The sequence below is a fragment of the Saccopteryx leptura genome, chromosome 5, assembly GCF_036850995.1.
Source record: "Saccopteryx leptura isolate mSacLep1 chromosome 5, mSacLep1_pri_phased_curated, whole genome shotgun sequence".
NCBI lineage: Eukaryota > Metazoa > Chordata > Mammalia > Chiroptera > Emballonuridae > Saccopteryx > Saccopteryx leptura.
The window spans coordinates 48944395-48969498 of NC_089507.1; positions in this window are offsets into that span (position 1 = coordinate 48944395).

Consider the following 25104-nt stretch of genomic DNA (forward strand, 5'->3'; position numbering starts at 1 on the left):
CCCAGTCTGCAATCTTAATTGCCATACTACAGACAATTAACATTTTGTATTTTCTGATTCTTTGGAAATCCACACAAAGAATGTTTTCTTTGATTCTACTTTATGTTGCAGAATTGTCAAATTGAAGGATGTCTTCTGTGACAGTAACTTTAAGCTGGTTTCTTAAATAAGCCTGTTTAAAGTTTTTAGAACTCTAATTCTAAGTTACTTTTAGACTTAATGTCTGTGATACAATAACAAAAACAGTTTATTACAGCTACAATTTGCTGCTGTTCTTTGGAAGGAACAGATGACAATGTTTATTCTGCTAAAAGGTTTTGTCCCCAGGCCTAAAATAACTACATGCATGTGTAGCAAAATGGACAAGGAGACCAGGACAGAAGATGGACATTGTCTGTAGATGACAATAAACAAATAACTCAAAAAAGGAGTAAAAATGAGTATCAGAAAATGTAAACAAATAGATGATATGTTCATAAATAGTATGTTTTTATTTTTTTTTATTTTATTTATTGATTTTAGAGAGAGGAAAGGAGAGAGAGAGAGTGAGAGACAAGAACATTGGTCTTTTCCTATATGTGCCTGGACTTGGGATTGAACCAGCAACCTCTATTTTGAATTGATGCTCTAACTAGCAAATCAATCTAGCCAGCTTGATGAATGGTGTTTTTTCTTTTTTTAAATCAAAGGTTATTAATAAAATTAAACTCACTTAAGAAAAGTAACGGCTGAACTTTTAGGCTGGCATGGGTTCAATATGAATAAATATGGTAAAACTATATTGACAGATTGAAAGAATGTTTGTATATATATAATACTTCAGGATTTTATAAAAAACATTTTGTAAAAATTACTGCACAACGCAAAATACAAGAAACTAATCTAAACTGTATACATACAGAGGCTCTGGATTAAAGGATCCATGAGCTATCCTAAAGGCTCTCCATTATCTGACTTTGGACATAATAGATTCAAAATATGATATATGTCAATCACAGAATTCTAAGAAAAAAAGATGAGCTGATCTGTTGAAAAACTTGAGTAAAGCAGTTAAAAAATTTAATAAAAGTTTATATTGATTTAAAGTTTCAGTATTTAGGGAAAATATAGCTAGTCTGGAGTTGTATATTACACCAACAACGAAAACAGTAACAAAAAATAATGTATGTGATTTGTATGATATTCACTTGAGTCATGTAAAAAATGATAGGATTGGTGAGACTGATTTAATATAGTCTATGTGAAAGAGGCAAAGGCCTTTCAAATAAATATAATATCAAAGTACATCAATACCATATGTTTTCTCTGCCATCTACCCAAGTGACAATGCTCTTACAGGTCAATCGTATCCTCTTAATTCTCAAATTGGTGGGCTTCTTCTCTTCCCAGTATAGTCCCAGATAAGTGTGGGCCAGTTGAAACATATAGTGTGAGAAATGGAAGAAAGGCAAGTGCTGTGTTCTTTCTTTGCTTGGAAGGCCGCTGCAGACCCCCAGGCATTGATGCAGGTCGTGCATATTGTCACTTATCGGTGGAAAAGCAGCTAGGCTGTGACTTGTCCAGCTCCTGCCAGGTCTCAGCCGCCAATGTCTAATATTCGTGGGCCTGGTGTGTGTTTGGTTTTGTGGTGAAGGGCACTATTGTTTCCTTTAAGGCACTTACATAAGTAACCAACATTTCTTCCAAACCAAACTTGTAGGTTCCAGCTTGTTCTCTCAGGTTCCAGGAGAAGAGCATATTCTTTCAATTAACATCTATTCTTTCCTTACTGACTGCTAGTTCCTCTGACTCCAAGCCCCAGAATCACAGGCAGAAAAAGCAGATTTATATAGATAGTTTCACTAGACTAAGCATCTTCCAAATTATGTAAGGACTAATATATACATATTTACTCTGTCTCCTCCCATTATGCTATTAAGAATATTTGTTAGTTTTAATTCTTTATTGCTTTTCCAAAAACTCAAGTTGCTTTTTCAAAACAGAAATCTGTTTTCCACACTTGGGTGCATCATTTTCTGCTATCCTTTTGAGTCTTAATCATGCTTCTTTTAAATTCTCTTTCATCTAACACTACAGTGTTTGCACCATGTTGGATTTTCTCTTGGTGAAATTGGTGTTGCTTATTCATTTTGATTGCTTATTTATGCTTACTAGTTTTCCTAAGTGTTTGGTGATTTGGAGTTTTGTGTTAGAAATTGTATGTGCATTTTCTATACACCTGATTGAGGATGTTTTAAGGAGGCTTTTTTTTTCCTTCCATTTTGAATAGTAAAAGAATAAAAGGATTGAACAGGCTCTAAGCAGGGTATGTGGCTATCCTGTTTCGCATGTGGTCTATAGTGCTTACCCTTTATCTCAGCCATGCCTTCTCAGTCACCACTCCAGCTTTGGGCAAATATTTCTGCTACCTAATGACCTACAAGAGGTTGCAATGTTGTAGGGCAGTTTACCCAGTTACCTCAAAGTATTTCCTTATTGTACCCCTTTTATTTTAGCCACAGGTCCATCACCTGACCCTCTGCTGCCCCTATACTTGGAACACAGATCTTCGGCACACAGGTTTGTGCTATAGGGTTTTCCTCACTCTGTCATCTACCTTCAGGCCCTGAGGGTTTCCCATAATTTCTGGGCCTATGACAACATTTTTCTTACTTTTGATATTTTTGTTTATTTTTTTTCACATTTTTTTTAAGGTGAATGATAAATGTCTGCTCAGTTTACTACCTTTATCTATTTTTGAAATTAATTGATTTTCATAACCCTTCTATTTAGATTGTGAAACAGATTTCTCCCTCTCATTTATTTGTGCCTTTCAGTGCTTCTCCAGTGCCTGATGCATAACAGAAGCCCAGTAAATGTTCCTGGAATCAAACTGGAAGTGTCAGGGCCGTACCTGGCTGAGAGTACAGCAGAGGCAGTACAGAAGGGGTTTCTAAGCTGGGGGAGGATTTAGGTGTCTGATTCCACAATGTCCTTTCCATGTTTAAAGTTCTGATTTGAATCACTCTCTGCATTTCTCTGTGTGTATTGCTTGCAACCATCAAGGTAACATCTTCCTCCCTGCTTTGTCTCCTTAAACTTCCTTGATAATTAAATTAAAAAAAGAACATAAATAAAGAAATGCGCCCCCAGAACTTTTCATTATTAATGTTCTATAACTAAATTGGAAATTTGTAACGGTACCCCAAGGGAGTGATTAATTTAGCAGAGTAGGAGTTTTGATTAAAAAGGAATGAAATGTCTGACAAGTAGTCTATCAGTTATTATGATATTAAAACACTTTAATCATTGTGGTACCTAAATTAAGACTTCACAGTCTAAATGTCACTTTATTTTGCTTCTTTTGATTTGGTGATGTTTTTATGAGCTTATTATCTGTGAATGTGTATGCCTGTGTGCGTGTGAGTGGCATACACTCTCAATGATCTATAAAGAAAAATAATGCAATCAGAAAGCTTTTGGCCATGAGCTGAGTTCTTTATTTCTGCAAATTTCAGGAAATATGAGGGATACATAAAGAAACTTCTAATTTTTAAATTAGCTAGTCATTCCCCAAATTCCAATGAGGTTATAAATATATTGGTATTAAACAGCCAAAATTTTCATTGATTAGAATTTAAGATTTTGTTTCAAGATTTGACTCTTCTGAACCCAAATATTAAAACACAGTTGAATGATATAATTGGCTTAAATATTACATTTACGTTAAAAATTAACAACATAGAAAAAAGAGAAAAATAATATACATTTTTTTCCAGTGAGTATAGCATTAATTATTTTAATCTTATAGAATATGCAAAAGATTTCAAGTACTAGTGAATGCATATAATAAATATACTGTTCACAAAATTTAGGGGATATTTCAAAATGAATATGAAGCTATAAAATATCTCTTAATTTTTGTGAAGAGTATAATATAATATAATCTGAAATGTTAATTTTTCTATTTATTAAAATGTTTACCATATTTTAACTTTTTTCTTCCTTTCTTCCCAGATTATTTCATCCCATTTTCATTTGGGGGATTAAGTCAAGAGATATTTCTTTCACCCAGTTCACTCTCTCTCTCTTTCTCTTATTTTCTGCTGTCTGCCTCCCTCCCTCCCTCTCCCTCTTCTTCAGGATGAAACTATAACTAGTCCTTTTTATTAATTTCCATGCAACTTTAAAATATGACCTAAGTAAGAATACTTGAATATTTGACTGGATATTTTGGAGAGAGAGGAAAGGAGAGAGAGAGAGAGAAAGAGAGAGAGAAAGCAATTTGTTGTTCCATTCACTCAGACATTCATTGGTTGTTTCTTGTGTGTGCCTTGACTGAGCATCAGAACTGCAATCTTGACTTATTGGGATGATGCTCCAACCAACTGAGCTACTCAGCTAAGGCACCATTCTTCAAAGTTTTAAGAGCTTCAGGCCTGCAATAACATAGATTATTTTTGAATGAATAATAATCTAAGTTATCCTCCTCCTTTTTACTCTAACCATATTAAGAAATAATTCCACACATTGGGTTAAAGAAAGAAAGCAATGAGACCACAGAATAGAAATAAGATCATCAGTAAAAAATCACTTAGACTGAAACCCTATTCAACTCTACTGACCCAAATTTCCAGTCACTCAAAATACTCAAATAAAAGATAAGGCTAGGATACCTAATCAGATCTTCCTGATATACAAGGAAAAATCCATCAGCCTTTAAAACTGCCAAAAAAGAACTACACAAAAACAACCAAGATCTCCTAAAAATCCAGGGTAGAGATAGAAACCCCTTCCAATTCTCTTACTACTCCAAACAAAACATTTTGGATTTCTTATTTTTTTAAAGCTGAATAATATTTTATTCAATGTATATACCATATTTTTAAAATTTATTCATCTGTCAATGGACATTTGGGCAATTTCTATAGCTTGGCTATTCCAAATAATGTTGGAATGAAAATAGACATGCAGGTAACTCTTGGAGATCCTGATTTCAATTCTTTTGGATATGTACCCAGACATGGGATTGCTTTATCATATAGTAGTTCTATTTGTAATTTTTTGAGGAAATTACATGCTGCTTTCCAAAGTGGTTGTACCATTTTTACATTTCACCAACAGTGAGTAATGCTCCAATTTCTCCATATCCTTGCTAACATTTGTTATTGTTTGTTTGGTTGGGTTTTTTTTTTATGGTAGCTATCATAACTTGTGTGAGGTGACATTTTGTTTTGATTTTGATTGTCATTTTCCTGACAATTAGTGATGTTGAGCACCTTTTCATGTACCTATTGGTCATTTATATATCTTCTTAGAGAAGCCATATTCAAATCCTTTGATCTGATGTATGTAACCTGAATGAACCTACCTAGAGGACATTATGATAAGAGAAATAAGCCAGTTACAAAAGGACAAATACTGTCTGATCCACTTTATAGAAGGTATTTAAACCAGTCAAATTCATAGAGAAGGAGAGTAGAATGATACTTTCCAAGAGCTAAGGGAATGGGGAATTGGGGAATTGTTCAACAGATATAACATTTCTGTTATGCAAGATAAGTAAGTTCTAAAAATTAGTTTTATAACATTGTGCTAATAGTTAACAATTCAAAAGTTAAGTATATCTCATGTTTATGCATATCTCCAAATTAATCAAATTATACACATTAAATATATCCAGGGTTATTTTGACTATCAATAATACCTGAATAAAGCTATTTAAAATGAAAGTCATTTGGGGAACAAAGAAAACATTGAAAACTATAATAACATAACAACAATTAGCATTCATTAATGTCTCATCATACTGTATAAGGCACAATCATAAGTACTTTATAGATTTTTTTATTATCAAATTTAAAATCATCCTGTAAGGTAGATAATATCATCTCTGAATTTTATACCAGTTTTTGGCTTTATAAATTATCCATGATTAGATAACTAGGAAGTGGAAGAATTTGGGTTCCTATCACCAACACTCAGGTTTTTAATGCTACAAAAATATAATACGCTGAGTACTAGCAGCTTCTAATTGATTCTATACATGGGATTCTTGGGGGATAGATGGTGATGGAGGAAGAGCTGACTTGGGGTGGCAAACACAGTGCAATATATTTAAAGATGCTGTTTTGTAGAACTGTGAACCTGCAACCTGTATAATTTTATTAATAAATGTCACCCCAATAAATTCAATAAAATATTTTTAAATGAACTACTTCTCTGGGATTGATCCATAACACAAAAATCATAGACCGCATATCAGATACCAAGACTCCTTCCTTGTAACAGATGCCGCATACCTGCCTTGCTCCTTTCCCCCTCCATTCTCCTGTTAGAGATGCACTTTCGCTGAATGCAGCATGAGGGTGGAGAGAGGACAAACTTGAGAGTTCTATCAGCCTGAGGGTGAATCACTTCTATCACACAAGCTAGCTACTTGAGACTTCACCAGACTATTGAACCTTCTTTTGTGTTTAGTTTCCTTATATGAAGAGGCGACATAAGGTAACTGTTTTCTAGGTTAATCAGGGAACATAAAATAATAAATATAAGATGGCTTGTGTTATAATTGACACAGATAATAGAATCAAGACAGTAGGTACTTTACTACAATTTCCACTTCCTGAGTGATTGATGAGATTATCAGCCCCTTACTTTCTCTGCTTCTTTAACTTTGATTCTAGCTAGAATCCTAACCTAGCTACATTTACATGTTTTCTCTTTTAAAGCTCACAAGAGGATGAGCATGTTAAATAAAGAGGAAGTTGAGGCTCTGAGAATTTGCATGATTAAGTTGAAAATTAAGAGCCCTTACAACCATCTCATGTCTGCCACCATTGTACTTCACAGTGTCTTCAGGCACTCATTGGCCTTATGCAGCTCCCCTCCAAAATCTTCATCAGCATTCTGACACAGTCCTTGCTCGTTAGCTCTCTCAACAGCTGCTGAGTTGCTGATGATAAAGAGAAGTTTAAAAACTGCAGACCGGACACTGACTATCCTAAAAGCTATCCCAATTCCAGCTCTCAATTTCAACATCACTCTTCTCTCCAACAGAAAGATGAAAAAGCCTTCAGTGAGCCAAGATAAGACATTCATCTTTAATTCAGCATATATTAGATTTACATTTAGTCTTTGCCTCTGGATATCTTAAACGTGGTAAGAGAGCAGAGCCTGCCACATCAAGCAAAATTTGTTTGGAAAAAGCTGTTTCTATTTTTTTTTCCTCCCATTATTATTTCTTTCTTCTTCTTTTCTTTTTTTTTTTTTTTTTTTTTTACTTTTTTTAACCTGTGACAATTTCTAACCAAAGCAAAGTAAAACTAATTAATTTAAATACAGACACACACCCCCAGAGGTGGTGCAAAGAGACGTTTAACATGTTATGAACATATCTAGAACAAACAAAAAGAAGAAATCTTGAAATGGTCAAGGGAAAAGAGAAGCAGCTACATTGTTTATCACTGCCAGATTCTGGGCTTCAGAAATGAACCTATATGGTTCAATCTTGGGAACTACTGTTTTAGATAAAGCTGCAGAGAAGTAAACTAGACCAGTTAGATTCTCTTGACCCCAGGAGGAAAATACATAAAGCCTGGGGGACAGGGGGAGGTAATCTGTAAAGATAATTATTTTTTCAAAAAGGGAGCAACTCTGATTTGAAAATATGTCCCTGCCATGGACAGGTAGAGGTTCGCTGTGCTCCCAAAGCGGCTTTCTGTTTTAGCACTTAATCGATACTTTCAGGGAATTCTGACTTCTCACATCAAGGGTCCTCTGGGCTTATTTTCATCATCAGTTGACACTGTAAAGTTAGACCAGTGATTCCGTGTATATGTTATTCTCTAAAGAGAGAGAGAGAGAGGAGAGAGAGAGAGAAAAGAACTTTCACCCTGATTGGGGTTGGCAGTATGCGCATGGATGAGGGTGTTCCTCTTGCATTTCTTTTCCCGCTAGGTCAGAACTTGAGGTGGAGCCAAGAGTGACAATAGACTCTCACTGAAACTGCACAAGGATTTAAATTCTACAAGCAGGTTGCCAGTTCATATTTATTTAATACACCACAGACAGTTGGCTCTCAGAGGTCATGTGGGGATAGTGTGATAAAAATCATGCTAACAAACACCAGTCCTTTCAGACACTCGCACGCAGATGAGACACACAACCACACCACTCTCATTTGTCAATTTTATGCTTAGGCTACTTTGTTTTGTTGAGTTTCTTTTCCTTCTTTTTTTTTTTTATTTGCTAAGAGCAATGCTTCAGGAAAAGGGGCATGGATTTCCTCAAAACAAATTAGTGGACATTTGATTGGATACATGGTTTGAATAAAGTAAAAGTTAAGTGACTTACTGTATGTGACTGGAAAGAAGTAGACAAGTGTGACACACAGGAGTAAGTATGATAGCTCTAATGGGAAAAGGGAGAAAGGATGTCAGGAATAATCAGAAAAATAAAGTTGTTTCTGGCTGAAATTGAATTATGATTATTTGAGTATGCAAAGACCGAAATGATGTTGAATTGGACAGCACTAATAGTATGGCTCCTGTTCTAAAGCCACAGGTAACAGCTTTTACTATTTTGTAAACATGGTTTTTATTTCCCCATGGAATAGACATGAACAGACAATAGTACTTTGTGTCAATTTTTTTTACCATCATATTTCTTTTTATGAAGCATCATTTTTGGGATTACTCTGGAGGAAAGTAGAAAGAGATTATAGATATCTCTGTTGACTGGGGCAGCAGAAAGCACCTTTTCATAACTATTTAAATTTGATGTTACTGAGTAAAATCTATTGAATCACCTGTATATATATATATATATATGGTCCCTTACGTATTGGCCACTAAATTATTTTCTTTTTAAAATATTTCTTTAATTTAGAAATTAAATTTGTTGGTGTGATATTGATCAATAAGAGTACATAGGTTTTAGGTGGAAATCTCTGTAGCATTTGAATTGTTGATTTTGTTGTGTGCCCATCACACAAAATCAAATCACTTTCTGTCACCATATATTTGTCACTCTTACACTTCTCCCCCTGGGTAACTACTTCACTTTTATCTGGATCATTTAATTCTTATAAGTAATGCTAACAATCATTTTTAGCAGTTTTGGATGTTTTACCTTTTTTATACATTCTAACTTGATGTAAGACACAAGTCCCAAAACAAGTGTATTCAATCAGAGCATGCCTGATCAGGGCTTTCATTTTCATCACCATTTTGATCTCAGCATTATAATGTCATACATATATGTATATTTTGCAGGATTTTGAAAATGTAGGAAATAAAATAAGCAGAAAAAAATTAGAGATGTGTGTTAACTGTCAGGGACAAATTTATTTCAAGGTTTCTTGCAAATGTTTTCTCTGCTCCTTCAAAACTTCATTGACTATCATATTCAGTGTAAGAGTCTTAGTAAAGCTTGACCAGGCAGTAACACAGTGGATGGAGCATTGGCTTGGGACGCTGAGGACCCAGGTTCAAAATTCCGAGGTCGTCGTATTGAGCGCAGGATCACCAGCTTGAGCACAGGGTCACCAGTTTGAGTGTGAGATCATAGATGTGACCCCATGGTTGCTGGCTTGAGCCCAAAGGTCACTGGCTTGAAACCTGAAGTTACTGGTTTAAACAAGTGGTCACTCACTCTTCTGTAGCCCTACACACACATCAAGGCGCATATGAGAAAGCAATCAATGAACAACTAAGGTGCCACAACTATGAGTAGATGCTTCTTATCTTTCCCCCTTCCTGTCTGTCCCTTCCACTTAAACAAAAAAAGAAAAAAGATTTTTAGTAAATAAGCATTCATGTATTTCAAGAATTTGTCCTATATTGGCCCCAGAATAATTTTATTTGTATTTTGCTTAAATGTAATAAACAGAATGAGTATTCTGGCAGCTTGTATGTGAGACAGTTCTTTTTTATTTTTATTTTACAGAGACAGAAAGAGAGTCAGAGAGAGGGATACACAGGGACAGACAGACAGGAACAGAGAGATGAGAAGCATCAATCATTAGTTTTTTGTTGCACATTGCAACACCTTAATTGTTCATTGATTGCTTTCTCATGTGTGCCTTGACTGTGGGCCTTCAGCAGACCAAGTAACCCCTTGCTTGAGCCAGCGACCTTGGGCTCAAGCTGGTGAGCTTTTTCTAAAACCAGATGAGTCCTTGCTCAAGCTGGTGACCTTGGGATCTCCAACCTGGGTCTTCCGCATCCCAGTCCGGTGCTCTATCCACTGCACCACCGCCCAGTCAGGCTGGGAGACAGTTCTTATGTTGAAAATGATAACATAGCAAGCAGTAATGAGCTGTGTCTCTGGCACATGTGTTGGAAACAGACTCACAAAATTCATGGAGATGGGCATCTGTCAAAAGTTTTGTAAGAGATAAATGTTTCCCTTTACTATGATTCACAATGATCCTGCTAAACAGAAATGTGCATTTTGCCAAACTGCAAATTCAGCCACAATGTTCTAAGCGGGATTCGGACTTCAAGTAGAGATGTAATGGGTATACCACACACACTCCAAATGCACAACTACAGCCTTCATTAATTACTCCAAAAGCTTCTTATGTGAAATCTATGTGAATTTGTGCTTATTGTCCAATGGATCCAAGTGGGCCCTTCTCCATTTAAGCCAGACTCTCAAATTTAAAAGGCAGATTTAGAGACATATAAAAAGGAATGTCCATTTTCCTCATATAAAAAAGGAAAATAATTATTAAAAGTACTTATCACGTAATATCTTCTGCATATGTATACCTCAGAGGCATGCTAGATTGATGGATAGATAATTGATAAATATATAAGTACACAAATACAGAGTTACATACATAGAGAAATAGATACATTGATAAATACATAGAAATAAAGGTACGGTGTGTAGACACTTAAATAGACATATAGATGATGCATACAGATAGTACATAGCTACATGAGACACACATACACATACACACAAACACAATGATCAAAAATTTTATGCAGCTCTTTTCATACTTATTAAAAAAAATAATATGCCTGACCAGGCGGTGGCACAGTGGATAGAGCATAGGACTGGGATGCAGAAGGACCCAGGTTTGAGACCCCAAGGTCACCAGCTTGAGTGTGGGCTCATCTGGCTTGAGCAAAAAGCTCAACAGCTTGAACCCAAGGTTGCTGGCTTGACCAAGGGGTTACTCTGTCTGCTGAAAGCCCCTGGTCAAAGCACATATGAGAAAGCAATCAATGAACAACTAAGGTGTCGCAACGAAAAACTAATGATTGATGCTTCTCATCTCTCTCCGTTCCTCTGTCAGTCTCTATCTATCCCTCTCTCTGACTCTCTCTGTCTCTGTAAGAAAAAAATAAATAAATAAATAATAAAATAAAAAAAAATGTGCTTAAAATTGCTCAATGCCTACATACTAAAATAATTATCAGTCCCAAAAGAGGACACATTATTTTCTTTTTAAGCAATGAAAAGGTGACTTTAAGTTTTTCCCATCATGCCCTTATGTCTAGTCTTTTCATTCTACACTCAGAGAATTCTTGCACTTGCCCTGGAATGATGCAGTGTTCTCTCACCAGGCCAGCTAATACCTTCAGTTTTAAATAAGTTACTTCAGTGGTCTTATATTACTCTCTAACAGTTTTTTTGTATTTATTTAAAATTTTATACTTATGTTCTTTGTCCAGTATACCTTTCCTGTTTTACTTTCTACTAGGAAAAGACAGTCTCTATCTTCTACTTATTTCACACACACTTACATTAAGTAACAGAGGACAACTCAAACAAAACTTTAAGACCAGACCCTGTTTAAACTGGGAAGCTGCTCTGTGATACTCTTTATACTTTAACTTGTCTTTTACCACCAGCTGATTTATAATTTTGGATTTTACACATAGGAATGAACTTTGATTAAGCACCATAAATTACTATCCAGGTATACCTTAGGACGAGCAGGTGTGGGACCTATGAGTCATTTGTCTTGTTCTGTGCAAACAGATTATCAGTATAATTTTTTTTTGTGTGTATTTTTCTGAAGTTGGAAACGGGGAGGCAGTCAGACAGACTCCCACATGCACCCAACCGGGATCCACTCTGCATGCCCACTAGGGGGCGATGCTCTGCCCATCTTGGGGCGTCACTCTGCCGCAATCAGAGCCATTCTAGCACCTGAGGCAGAGGCCACAGAACCTTCCTCAGCGCCCAGGCAAACTGCACCAATGGAGCCTCTGCTGCGGGAGGGGAAGAGAGAGACAGAGAGGAAGGAGAGGGGGAGGGTTGGAGAAGCAGATGGGTGCTTCTCCTGTGTGCCCTGGCTGGGAATCGAACCTGGGACTCCCGCACGCCAGGCCAACTCTACCACTGAGCCAACCGGCCAGGGCCTCAGTATAATTTTTGATTAAAGAGATTGAGTGGTTTCCCTGAATCCTTGAATAAAAGCCCTCATAAAAATGCCCTTACTTCTTTTATGAACTTTGTAAACACAAATACAAAACCATGGTTTGTATATCTCACAAATTCCCTTCAATTATTTTATTATAAGCACAATCTTTCTTGGGCCAACCCTAACATCCATGGTTTCCAGGATGTAGGCTGTGTAAATGAACTTGCAAGATCAGAAGAGAGCCAGAATACACTCTGTCCAATTGAAAAGCAACATGTGTCTCTTTCATGGTGCGTCTATTTCTATGCCTGTCAATCTTTCCAGGAGCACTTCTGCCTTTTACATGTTTTCTTATTAAAATTCATTTTTTTTCTAAATTAAATAACTTCACAAAACATAATTTTGCATTGTAACTGTTTTCTGTTGAATTTCTAATTTGATTAAATTTGTATAATTAAAGGGAAACCCCCCAAAAAGAATTTCAAACATCCAGTGGGTCAGTCTACCTACATTGGTATACTGAGCTTGTCACATAAAACTCTGAGCAAACTCTGAACACAGATGGAATATTTGAAAAGATTTATTGACAAATATGAAAGAGAAACCATCTCTGAATGATCTCTCTGATGTTGTGCTTTTCTTATCTGCTACCCCCATCTCTCTTTGCCATACTACACCCATACCCCCTATGCCTCATCCACAGGTTATACTGAGAGGAAGGTACTTCATGAATTATCATTTCTGTACATTTATAGTTTAGATTCCTTAATTTACTCTAAGCACTGTCCAAGTTCTTCAAGGTAGAATTGCTTATTATAGTAAAAAAAATTGACTGCTGGTTTATTCCACAGCTACATATAAGAACTTTTAAAAACCACAGAAGTCAGAACTAATTATAATAAAAGTTTAGATCTAGATACCAATATTCTGGGTTTTTCAGACCTCTGCTAATGGATGTATTTGCTTCATTCATCAGATAGAGAATAATTGACAATGGATGTCAATTGAAATATATAATCCAACACATTAAAAGATCTTATAATGGCTAAAATGTAGGAGAGAGTTCTATTTAGGAAGTCTTTCCTTAATGGGCTATTGAACAAAGTAAACTATACAATAAGAAATTATGAATGGGGCCCTAGCCAGTTGGCTCAGTGGTAGAGTGTTGGTTGGCATGTGTATGTCCTGGGTTCGATTTCTGGTCAGGACACTCAGAAGAAGTGACTATTTGCCTCTGCACCTCTCCCCCTCCCCTTCTCTCTCTCTCTCTCTCTCTCTCTCTCTCTTTCCCTCTCACAGCCATGGCTCAGTTGGAGTAAGTTGGCCCTGAGTGCTAAGGATGGCTCCTAGCCTCAGGCACTAAAATAGCTCAGTTGCCAAGTAAAAGAGCAACAGCTCCAGATGGGCAGAATGTCGCCTGGTAGGGGGCTTGCTGGGTGGATCCCAGTTGGGGTGCATGCAGGAGTCTGTCTCTCTGCCTCCCTGCTTCTCAATTAAGAAAATATAAAGAAATTATGAATAGAATCATGAGGCAATTTTAAAACCAGATTATATTAAAGGCTTAAGTAATATTTGGATGTCAACTCAGCTATAGAAGTAAAGGAGAACTCAACTCAATTTTTTATTAATTAGGCATGAAAAGGGCAATTGCTTTAGCAAACCTTTGTATCTACAGAGCTATAAATGAATGGACAAAAGATAATCCTCACCTTAAATTTCAAACAATTGGCCCATGTTCAAAAGAAATAAGTTACAGATTTTCAACCATCACTGTCAATAGATTTACAAATAGGTCAGTAGATCATGCAGAAACAAAAGGATATTGGAAAAAATCCAGTGTGCATCTCCGTAGCAAAAGTATTTCAAGTTAGAGATGCTATAGATAAAACACAAGGATGGTGTTTCGAGAAATTCCAGGGAATATAAATAAAACTACCCTTTGTCTTAGGTGTTACTGTTTAAAGCCCAAGCAATTTTATATCATTTGTCTATTAAAGTATGCAAAATCACCAATATAGTGTTAAGTACTAGCAAATACTAACTGTTCTCTGTCTCAACAGGTATATTTCCTTTGGGTCCCCTTACTAAAAAGCACTTTAAAAAAAGTGATACTGAGATGACGTCAGAGTAATGGCGGGGTAGGAAGCGATACCGATAAATCTCCCCCAAAACTCAACAAGATCTTCAACCAGAAACAGAAAAACCTATACTTGGAGCTTCCAGATGCTTCGCAATACACCCAAAGGTATGATTGAGTGAAAAATTGGCTAAATATATAACCAAACCCCGAAGGAAATAGGGAGTAAGAAATGCTCCGCCTTCCTCACTAACCTAAACAGGGCGGCTTTCTCTGGTAACTGTGAATATAGAAACTGAGGTGGGCAAAGGGGGTGAATACATCCAGGCCGCGACACAAACGGCCGAACCAGGCTGTGGCACGGAGATCCAAGCCAAGGAAAATCTGATCCTGGGGCAACCCGGGCAATACAAGCTAACACTCGCGCCAAACCCAAACAAAGACAAGCGGTGCGGACATTTTACCCGGTCTCCTGGTTGGTGCGCAGTTAGTGGGCGAGAGATTTCTTCCTAAGCCCTGGAAGTGGGTGCTCGTGTTGCCCCACGGAGAGGCAGGGTCAGAGGCCTTTCTGTGGGCCGAGGGCAGAGTCTCTGGGCAGCCCCAGCGCCCTGGGAAAGCCACGCACGGGAGGGAGTGAGAACTAATTCCAACGGTGGAGATTTTCCGTACTGGAGGGTGTTTCACTCAGAGGGAAACGCGGCCGGCCTCATATCCTGGTCTGCGCGCGCAGATAAGGAGTGAGCGATTCCTCCAAGTGCCTCGGCAGTGCGCGCCCGTGTTATCGCACAGAGGGGCAGAGTCAGGGGCCTTTGTGTGGGCCAAAGCGGAATCTCGGGCCGCCCCAGCGCCTTGCAAAAGCCGCGCACGGGGACGGAGCGAGACTCCATTCCAACACTGCAACTTTTCCCTGCGGTTGGGGGTTTCACTCAGAGCGTGAGACTGCTGGCCGGATATCCTGGTCTGCGCACGCAGCCAGTGAGTGAGAGTTTCCTCCAAGCGCCCCGGAAGTGGGCGCCCGCTTGTGTTACCGGACAGAGTGGCAGAGCCAGAGGTCTTTGAATGGCCGGAAAGCCCGCCTGATTATGCTAGCAGCTCTGACTGACTGAGCCTTACCCAGAGCCCTGTGCTGAGTGGAAATAGAGTGGGGAGTTGCCAGCTCTTTGAGCCTCTTACTATCCAGGCAGAGGCAGCAGCAACCCCATAGCTGGATTATCAGGCTACTAATTGAGGAAGGAAAGACTAGGAGAAAGGCTCCAGGAACACAGACTCTCTCACTGTCGGAGCCTATAAATGCTAATAGCCTCGACTGCCAACGAGACTAAAGCACAATACATGACATTGCCGTAGAGACTGATCAACTGCAAACCTCCACCTGAGCGTGGCAAAGGGGCAAAACCCGGGGTACAGAGTCACCGACCAGGAAGAGGGAGAGAAAAGAAAAAGCAAGAAGATAACCTCTCAAAAATCAAGAATAATCTGCAGACTTTATAACCTATCCCATTTTATTATATTTCTTTGTTTGTTTCTCTTATCTTCATTCTTGATACTTTTTTTTCCTCCTCCAATTTGGCCGATTAACTCTCTGCCGGTCTTACTCTCTCCTCTCCTTGAACTACACTACCCATAAGTGTTACATCTCCCATTATCTTTTCTCTTCTCTTCCTTTCTCTCTATGAGGGTTGCACTCCAAAACCCTTAACTCTCTCTCTCTCTCTCTCCTTTCTTTTTTCTTCTTTTAGTGGTTCCCTCTTTTTTTCCTCTCTCTCTCTTTCTTTTCTCCCTCTATATTAGTTTCTTCCTTTCTCCTTTACATCTCCTCTCATTCAAACCTCAATAACAAACAAATTATCTTATCTGGGACTCAAACTTATGTTTGTGGCATTCTGGGGGGTTTTTACTTCACCTTTTTAACTCACTAGCAGTGCTCCCATCCCTGGCTCTCCATATTATCTAGTTCTTGTTCCACTAAATACAATAGTAATTTTTTAATTTGTCCCCCCATTTTTCCGTTTTCCTCTTAATCCTCTCATCATAACTCTTAGACAACCAACACCTAAAAGCAAATCATTTTATTCTTGACCCAAATTTTTTCCTTATTTGCTTTTTGTGGGTCCATACGCTCTTTTTTTTTTCTTTTTTCTTTCTTTTTTTTTTTTTTTTTTTTTGCCCCTTTATTACTTTTCCCCAATTCAGGCCCTCCATCACAGGCATTGTTTGTTATAATTCACAGTCCACCACAAGATTTTATCAAGAAAGAGGGGAGAGGAGAGGAGAGGAAAAAAGGAGGGGGGGAATAATTTCCTTTTTTTTTTTTTTTTTAATTTTTATTTTATTTTATTTTTCTTTATTTCATTATTAATTTTTTTAAAAAAACAACTCTTTTCAATTTTTTTTATTATTTTTTTAAACTTTTTATTCTTTATTAAATCTCATTAATACTATCAACAAAACCACCCTCAGATGCCATTAAGGAAGAGAAAATCAAATATCATGGATACAAAAGAAAGAGAGGTAACACAGCTAGATGAGGAAAAATCTATGGAGAAAAAATTTAATATATTGGAAACCTTGGAGCTAAATGACAGACAATTCAAGATAGAAATCTTAAAAATCCTCCGAGATATACAAGAAAACACAGAAAGGCAATTTAGGGAGCTCAGAAAACAACTCAATGAACACAAAGAATATATGTCCAAGGAAATTGAAACTATAAAAACAAATCAAACAGAGATGAAAAACTCAATTCACGAGCTCAAAAACGAAGTAACAAGCTTAGCTAATAGAACAGGTCAGATAGAAGAGAGGATTAGTGAAATAGAAGACAAGCAACTTGAGGCACAACAGAGAGAAGAAGAAAGAGACTCAAAAATTAAAAAAAAATGAGATAGCCCTACAGGAATTATCTGACTCCATCAAAAAGAATAACATAAGAATAATAGGTATATCAGAGGGAGAAGAGAGAGAAAATGGAATGGAGAACATACTCAAACAAATAATAGATGAGAACTTCCCAAGCCTGTGGAAAGAACTAAAGCCTCAAGTTCAAGAAGCAAACAGAACTCCAAGTTTTCTTAACCCCAACAAACCTACTCCAAGGCATATCATAATGAAATTGACACAAACCAACAGCAAAGAAAAAATTCTCAAGGCAGCCAGGGAAAAGAAGAATACAACATATAAAGGAAGGCCCATTAGATTATCATCAGATTTCTCAGCAGAAACTCTACAAGCTAGAAGAGAGTGGACCCCAATATTTAAAGTCCTGAAAGAGAGGAACTTTCAGCCACGAATACTATACCCATCAAAGCTATCCTTCAAATATGAAGGAGAAATAAAAACATTCACAGATACAGAAAAGATGAGGGAATTTATCATCAGAAAACCCCCACTCCAGGAATTACTAAAGGGGGTTCTCCAATCAGATACAAAGAACAAAAAAAAACAGAGCCACAAGTAAAAGCTCCAAGAAGAACACAATAAAACCAAATTTAAACTGTGACAACAAAAAGAAAGAGGGGGAGAAGATGGAGATTAACAGTAGCAAAGGACGATGGAGTGCAAAAGTACTCACAAAATAGTTCGCTACAATGAACAGGGTAAGGACCCTTTTCATTATTCAAAGGTAACCACCATTGAAAAAACCACCACAGAAGCACATGAGATAAAAAAGATAGCAACAGTGGAAAGATGTATGGAATACAACCAAATAAAAACAAAAGATAGAAAAACAAAAGAGAAGGATCAAACAAGACACAAAACTAACAGAAAGCAAGATATAAAATGGCAATAGGGAACTCACAAGTATCAATAATTACACTAAATGTAAACGGATTAAACTCACCAATAAAAAGGCACAGAGTAGCAGAATGGATTAAAAAAGAAAATCCAACTGTATGCTGCCTATAGGAAACTCATCTAAGTAACAAGGATAAAAACAAATTCAAAGTGAAAGGCTGGAAAACAATACTCCAAGCAAATAACATCCAAAAAAAAGCAGGTGTAGCAATACTCATATCGGATAATGCTGACTACAAGGCAGGAAAAGTACTCAGAGACAAAAATGGCCATTTCATAATGGCTAAGGGGACACTGAATCAAGAAGACATAACAATTCTTAATATATATGCACCAAACCAAGGAGCACCAAAATATATAAGACAGCTACTTATTGATCTTAAAACAAAAACTGACAAAAATACAATCATACTTGGAGACCTCAATACACCGCTGACAGCTCTAGATCGGTCATCCAAACAGAGAATCAACAAAGACATAGTGGCCTTAAACAAAACACTAGAGCACCTGGATATGATAGACATCTATAGGACATTTCATCCCAAAGTGACTGAGTATACATTTTTCTCCAGTGTACATGGATCATTCTCAAGAATTGACCATATGTTGGGCCACAAAAACAACATCAGCAAATTCAGAAAAATTGAAGTTGTAACACCAAGCATATTTTCTGATCATAAAGCCTTGAAACTAGAATTCAACTGCAAAAAAGAGGAAAAAAATCCCAAAAAAATGTGGAAACTAAACAACATACTTCTAAAAAATGAATGGGTCAAAGAAGAAATAAGTGCAGAGATCAAAAGATATATACAGACTAATGAAAATGACAATACGACATATCAGAATCTATGGGATGCAGCAAAAGCAGTGATAAGAGGGAAGTTCATATCACTTCAGGCATATATGAACAAACAAGAGAGAGCCCAAGTGAACCACTTAACTTCCCACCTTAAGGAACTAGAAAAAGAAGAACAAAGACAACCCAAAACCAGCCGAAGAAAGGAGATAATAAAAATCAGAGCAGAAATAAATGAATTAGAGAACAGAAAAACTATAGAAAAAATTAATAGAACAAGGAGCTGGTTCTTTGAAAAGATCAACAAAATTGACAAACCCTTGGCAAGACTTACCAAGGAAAAAAGAGAAAGAACTCATATAAACAAAATCCAAAATGAAAGAGGAGAAATCACCACGGACACCGTAGATATACAAAGAATTATTGTAGAATACTATGAAAAACTTTATGCCACTAAATTCAACAACTTAGAAGAAATGGATAAATTCCTAGAAAAATACAACCTTCCTAGACTGAGTCAAGAAGAAGCAGAAAGCCTAAACAGACCTATCAGTAGAGAAGAAATAGAAAAAAACCATTAAAAACCTCCCCAAAAATAAAAGTCCAGGCCCTGATGGCTATACCAGTGAATTTTATCAAACATTCAAAGAAGACTTGGTTCCTATTCTACTCAAAGTCTTCCAAAAAATTGAAGAAGAAGCAATACTTCCAAACACATTTTACGAAGCCAACATAACCCTCATACCAAAACCAGGCAAGGATGGCACAAAAAAAGAAAACTACAGACCAATATCTCTAATGAATACAGATGCTAAAATACTAAACAAAATACTAGCAAATCGAATACAACAACATATTAAAAAAATAATACATCATGATCAAGTGGGATTCATCCCAGAATCTCAAGGATGGTTCAACATACGTAAAACGGTTAATGTAATACACCATATCAACAAAACAAAGAACAAAAACCACATGATCTTATCAATAGACACAGAAAAGGCTTTCGATAAAATACAACACAATTTTATGTTTAAGACTCTCAACAAAATGGGTATAGAAGGAAAATATCTCAACATGATAAAGGCCATATATGATAAACCATCAGCTAACATCATATTAAATGGCACTAAACTGAAGGCTTTCCCCCTTAAATCAGGAACAAGACAGGGTTGTCCACTCTCTCCACTCTTATTTAATGTGGTACTAGAGGTTCTAGCCAGAGCAATCAGACAAGACAAAGAAATAAAAGGCATCCATATCGGAAAAGAAGAAGTAAAGGTATCACTTTTTGCAGATGATATAATACTATACATCGAAAACCCCAAAGAATCCACAAAAAGACTACTAGAAACAATAAGCCAATACAGTAAGGTCGCAGGATACAAAATTAACATACAGAAGTCAATAGCCTTTCTATATGCCAACAATGAAACAACTGAGAACGAACTCAAAAGAATAATCCCCTTCACGATTGCAACAAAGAAAATAAAATACTTAGGAATAAACATAACAAAGAATGTAAAGGACTTATATAATGAAAACTATAAACCATTGTTAAGGGAAATCAAAAAAGATATAATGAGATGGAAGAATATACCTTGTTCTTGGCTAGGAAGAATAAATATAATCAAGATGGCTATATTACCCAAAGCAATATACAAATTTAATGCAATTCCCATCAAACTTCCAATGACATTTTTTAAAGAAATAGAGCAAAAAATCATCAGATTTATATGGAACTATAAAAAACCCCGAATAGCCAAAGCAATCCTAAAGAAAAAGAATGAAGCTGGGGGCATTTCAATACCTGACTTCAAACTCTATTATAGGGCCACGACAATCAAAACAGCATGGTATTGGCAGAAAAATAGACACTCAGACCAATGGAACAGAATAGAAAGTCCAGAAATAAAACCACATATATATAGTCAAATAATTTTTGATAAAGGGGTCAACAACACACAATGGAGAAAAGAAAGCCTCTTCAATAAATGGTGCTGGGAAAACTGGAAAGCCACATGCAAAAGAATGAAACTGGACTACAGTCTCTCCCCCTGTACAAAAATTAACTCAAAATGGATCAAAGATCTAAACATAAGACCTGAAACAATTAAGTACATAGAAGAAGACATAGGTACTCAACTCAGGGACCTGGGTTTTAAAGAGCATTTTATGAATTTGACTCCAATGGCAAGAGAAGTGAAGGCAAAAATTAATGAATGAGATTACATCAGACTAAGAAGTTTTTGCTCAGCAAGAGAAACTGATAACAAAATAAACAGAAAGCCAACTAAATGGGAAATGATTTTTTCAAACGACAGCTCAGATAAGGGCCTAATATCCAAAATATACAAAGAACTCATAAAACTCAACAACAAACAAACAAACAATCCAATAAAAAAATGGGAAGAGGATATGAATAGACACTTCTCCCAGGAAGAAATACAAATGGCCAACAGATATATGAAAAGATGCTCATCTTCTTTAGCTATTAGAGAAATGCAAATCAAAACGGCAATGAGATACCACCTCACACCTGTTCGATTAGCTGTTATTAGCAAGTCAGGTAACAGCAAATGTTGGAGAGACTGTGGAGAAAAAGGAACCCTCATCCACTGTTGGTGGGAATGTAAAGTAGTACAACCATTATGGAAGAAAGTATGGTGGTTCCTCAAAAAACTGAAAATAGAACTACCTTATGACCCAGCAATCCCTCTACTGGGTATATATCCCAAAAACTCAGAAACATTGATACGTAAAGACACATGCAGCCCCATGTTTATTGCAGCATTGTTCACAGTGGCCAGGACATGGAAACAACCAAAAAGCCCATCAATAGATGACTGGATAAAGAAGATGTGGCACATATACACTATGGAATACTACTCAGCCATAAGAAATGATGACATCGGAACATTTACAGCAAAATGGTGGGATCTTGATAACATGATACAAAGCGAAATAAGTAAATCAGAAAAAAAAAGGAACTGTATTATTCCATACGTAGGTGGGACATAATAGTGAAACTAAGAGACATTTATAAGAGTGTGGTGGTTATGGGGGGGAGGGGGGAATGGGAGAGGGATAGGGGGTGGGGAGGGGCACAAAGAAAACAAGATAGAAGGTGACAGAGGACAATCTGACTTTGGGTGGTGGGTATGCAACATAATTGAACGACAAGATAACCTGGACTTGTTATCTTTGAATATATGTATCCTGATTTATTGATGTCACCCCATTAAAAAAATAAAATTATATAAAAAAAAAAAAGTGATACTACTTGCAAATTTAATTGAAAGGACTTATTATATAAAAACCATTGCCAAACTAGATCTTCAGAAAACATTATTTTTGGAAATATTTATTGTTTTCCCATGCATAACTGAATTAGGGCTGATGTTGGTAAAGCTATCCAGCTTGTGATATCCTTAAAGAAAATACGGTTCCATTATTTAGGAGTCGTAAACACTATCTGGACATGGAATCTAACGAGCAAAATAAACTAACAAACAATCGAAACAGACTCATTAACAGGAGCACAGACTGAGAGCTGACAGAGGGTACGGGGTGCGGGTGGGTGGCTGGGGACTGAGCGAGAAAGTTGAAGGGATTAAGCAAAATAAAACCTCATAAACACACAACAGTATGTGGATTACACGAGAGAAAGGGGTGGGTAAGGGTAGAGGGGGAAAGTGAAGATAAATGGTGATGGAAGGAGACTGGACTTGGGGTGGTAAATACACGAGACAATATACAGATGATGTTTTATAGAATTGTACACCTGAAACCAGTGCTATTTTATTAACCAGTATTACTCTAATAACATCAGCAAAAAAAAAAAAAAAAAAAAAAAAAAAAAATTAAAGACGTTCAATGTATTATAGAATAACTAGAGGGGAAAGATCCAGGTGAAGTCACACTGAAAGCTTTCTTTCTCTGATAGCATGTAATACCTAGTAAAACTAGAAGCCAAGACTGATTGTATATCAATAACTGAAATATTAATCAAGAAAGACTTAACAATACTTTTGACCAACATCCCTTAAATACCCACAATCTTGTATTTTAAAAAAGCCAAAATGAGAGGATATAGATTTTAATTGGACTTCAGGACATTTTAAAGTATCAGTATTTATACAATTTGCTGTAGCACCTACCACAAACATTATCCTCTCCTCCATATTCACTTACAATAAATTGTACACTGTTATAATTCCACTATTTTTCTTTTTTAAGATAGTGGGAATCTGCTTTGGAAAGTCAACAGGTTACTTGGAATATAATGTTTCAGAAATTTATTAAGACACTGCCTCCTAACCAGCTGGTGGCGCAATGAATGGAGCATTGGCCTAGAACCCTGAGGACCCTGGTTTGAAACCCCAAGGTCACCAGCTTGAGTGCAGGGTCGCTGGCTTGAGCAAGGGGTAATAGGCATGACCCCATGGTTACTGTCTTGAGCCCAAAGATTGCTGGCTTGAGGTCCATGGTTGCTGGCTTGAGCAAGGGGGTCAGTGGCTTGGCTGGAGTCCCCTGCTCCAGGAGCATATGAAAAAGCAGTAAACGAACAACTAAGGTGCCACAACTATGAGTCGAGGCTTCTCATCTCTCTTCTTGTTTTTTGTTTTTTTTTGTTTGTTTGTTTTTTGTTTTGTTTTGTTGTTTTTTTTGTATATTTCCGAAGCTGGAAATGGGGAGAGACAGTCAGACAGACTCCCGCATGCGCCTGACTGGGATCCACCCGGCATGCCCACCAGGGGCCACGCTCTGCCCACCAGGGGGCGATGCTCTGCCCCTCCAGGGCGTCGCTCTGCCGTGACTAGAGCCACTCTAGCGCCTGGGGCAGAGGCCAAGGAGCCATCCCCAGCGCCCGGGCCATCTTTGCTCCAATGGAGCCTTGGCTGCGGGAGGGGAAGAGAGAGACAAAGAGGAAGGAGGGAGTGATGGAGAAGCAAATGGGCGCTTCTCCTATGTGCCCTGGCAGGGAATCGAACCCGAGTCCCCCGCACGCCAGGCCGATGCTCTACCGCTGAGCCAACCGGCCAGGGCCTCATCTCTCTTCTATTTGTCTCTGTCAGCCCTCTTTCCCTCTCTCTCTCTCTCTCTCTCTCTCTCTCCCTCCCTCACTAAAAAAGAAAGAAAGAAAGAAAGAAAGAAAGAAAGAAAGAAAGAAAGAAAGAAAGAAAGAAAGAAAGACACAGTATGCATAAAACCTTTTTTCTTCTCCTGACCAAAAAAAAGCTTACAAATATATTTGCCTTGTGTTTATGATTATTAAGTAAACAAGTTCATAAGAATTTTACTTAACACACAGAATCTTGTTGTGAACTCATATTCACGTGAATCAGGTATCTTACTCAGTATCAGACTTTACAAATTAATTCAAAAAGACAGTTGATGAAAAGATTCAGATAAAGGAGAAGGAGGCCTATGGCACTGAGGAAGCTAAGTTCTTCCTTTCCATACCGGACCTGCATCTCCCAGCCCAGAACAGATGAAGTCATTGTGGGCTTCTTCACAGAACATGAGCACTTAGAGTGCAAAACATCTTCATTTCATATACCAGCGAGTTGTATAACTTACGTGATATTCTTTCAACAGCCAAGCCTTATGGAATTCTATTTACTATGAATAATCTTTAGCCAAGGATATTCTACTGAAGATATTTTAGAGATAAAATATTTTCCTTCTAGAAAATATTATTACTTTATTAATACCATGATCCAGTTAATGAGGAAATTAAACAAGATAATTTGCCTTCTTGTTCTCCTCTCTGTGTGTTTGGGGGAGTATGTTCAAAAGGTAAAAGGGGGTGAATAGATTTCACACAAGTTAGTTTAACCCCACCTTTGCAAGCTACCACAGGAAAGATCCAGTTTTATCAAAGGCCAGTATCCCACTTAAAGATATGACTTTTTATAAAAAGTTTGTGTATTGTACAAGAAATAAAGTAAAGCTACTCATGACCTTTCTATCAGTTAAGATGTTCAGATTTAGCAGATTATAGGCAATAGGTCCCAGAATTTTCAGCCCTTTCTAAGCCCCCTTATGACCACATTAACTTGACTGTTA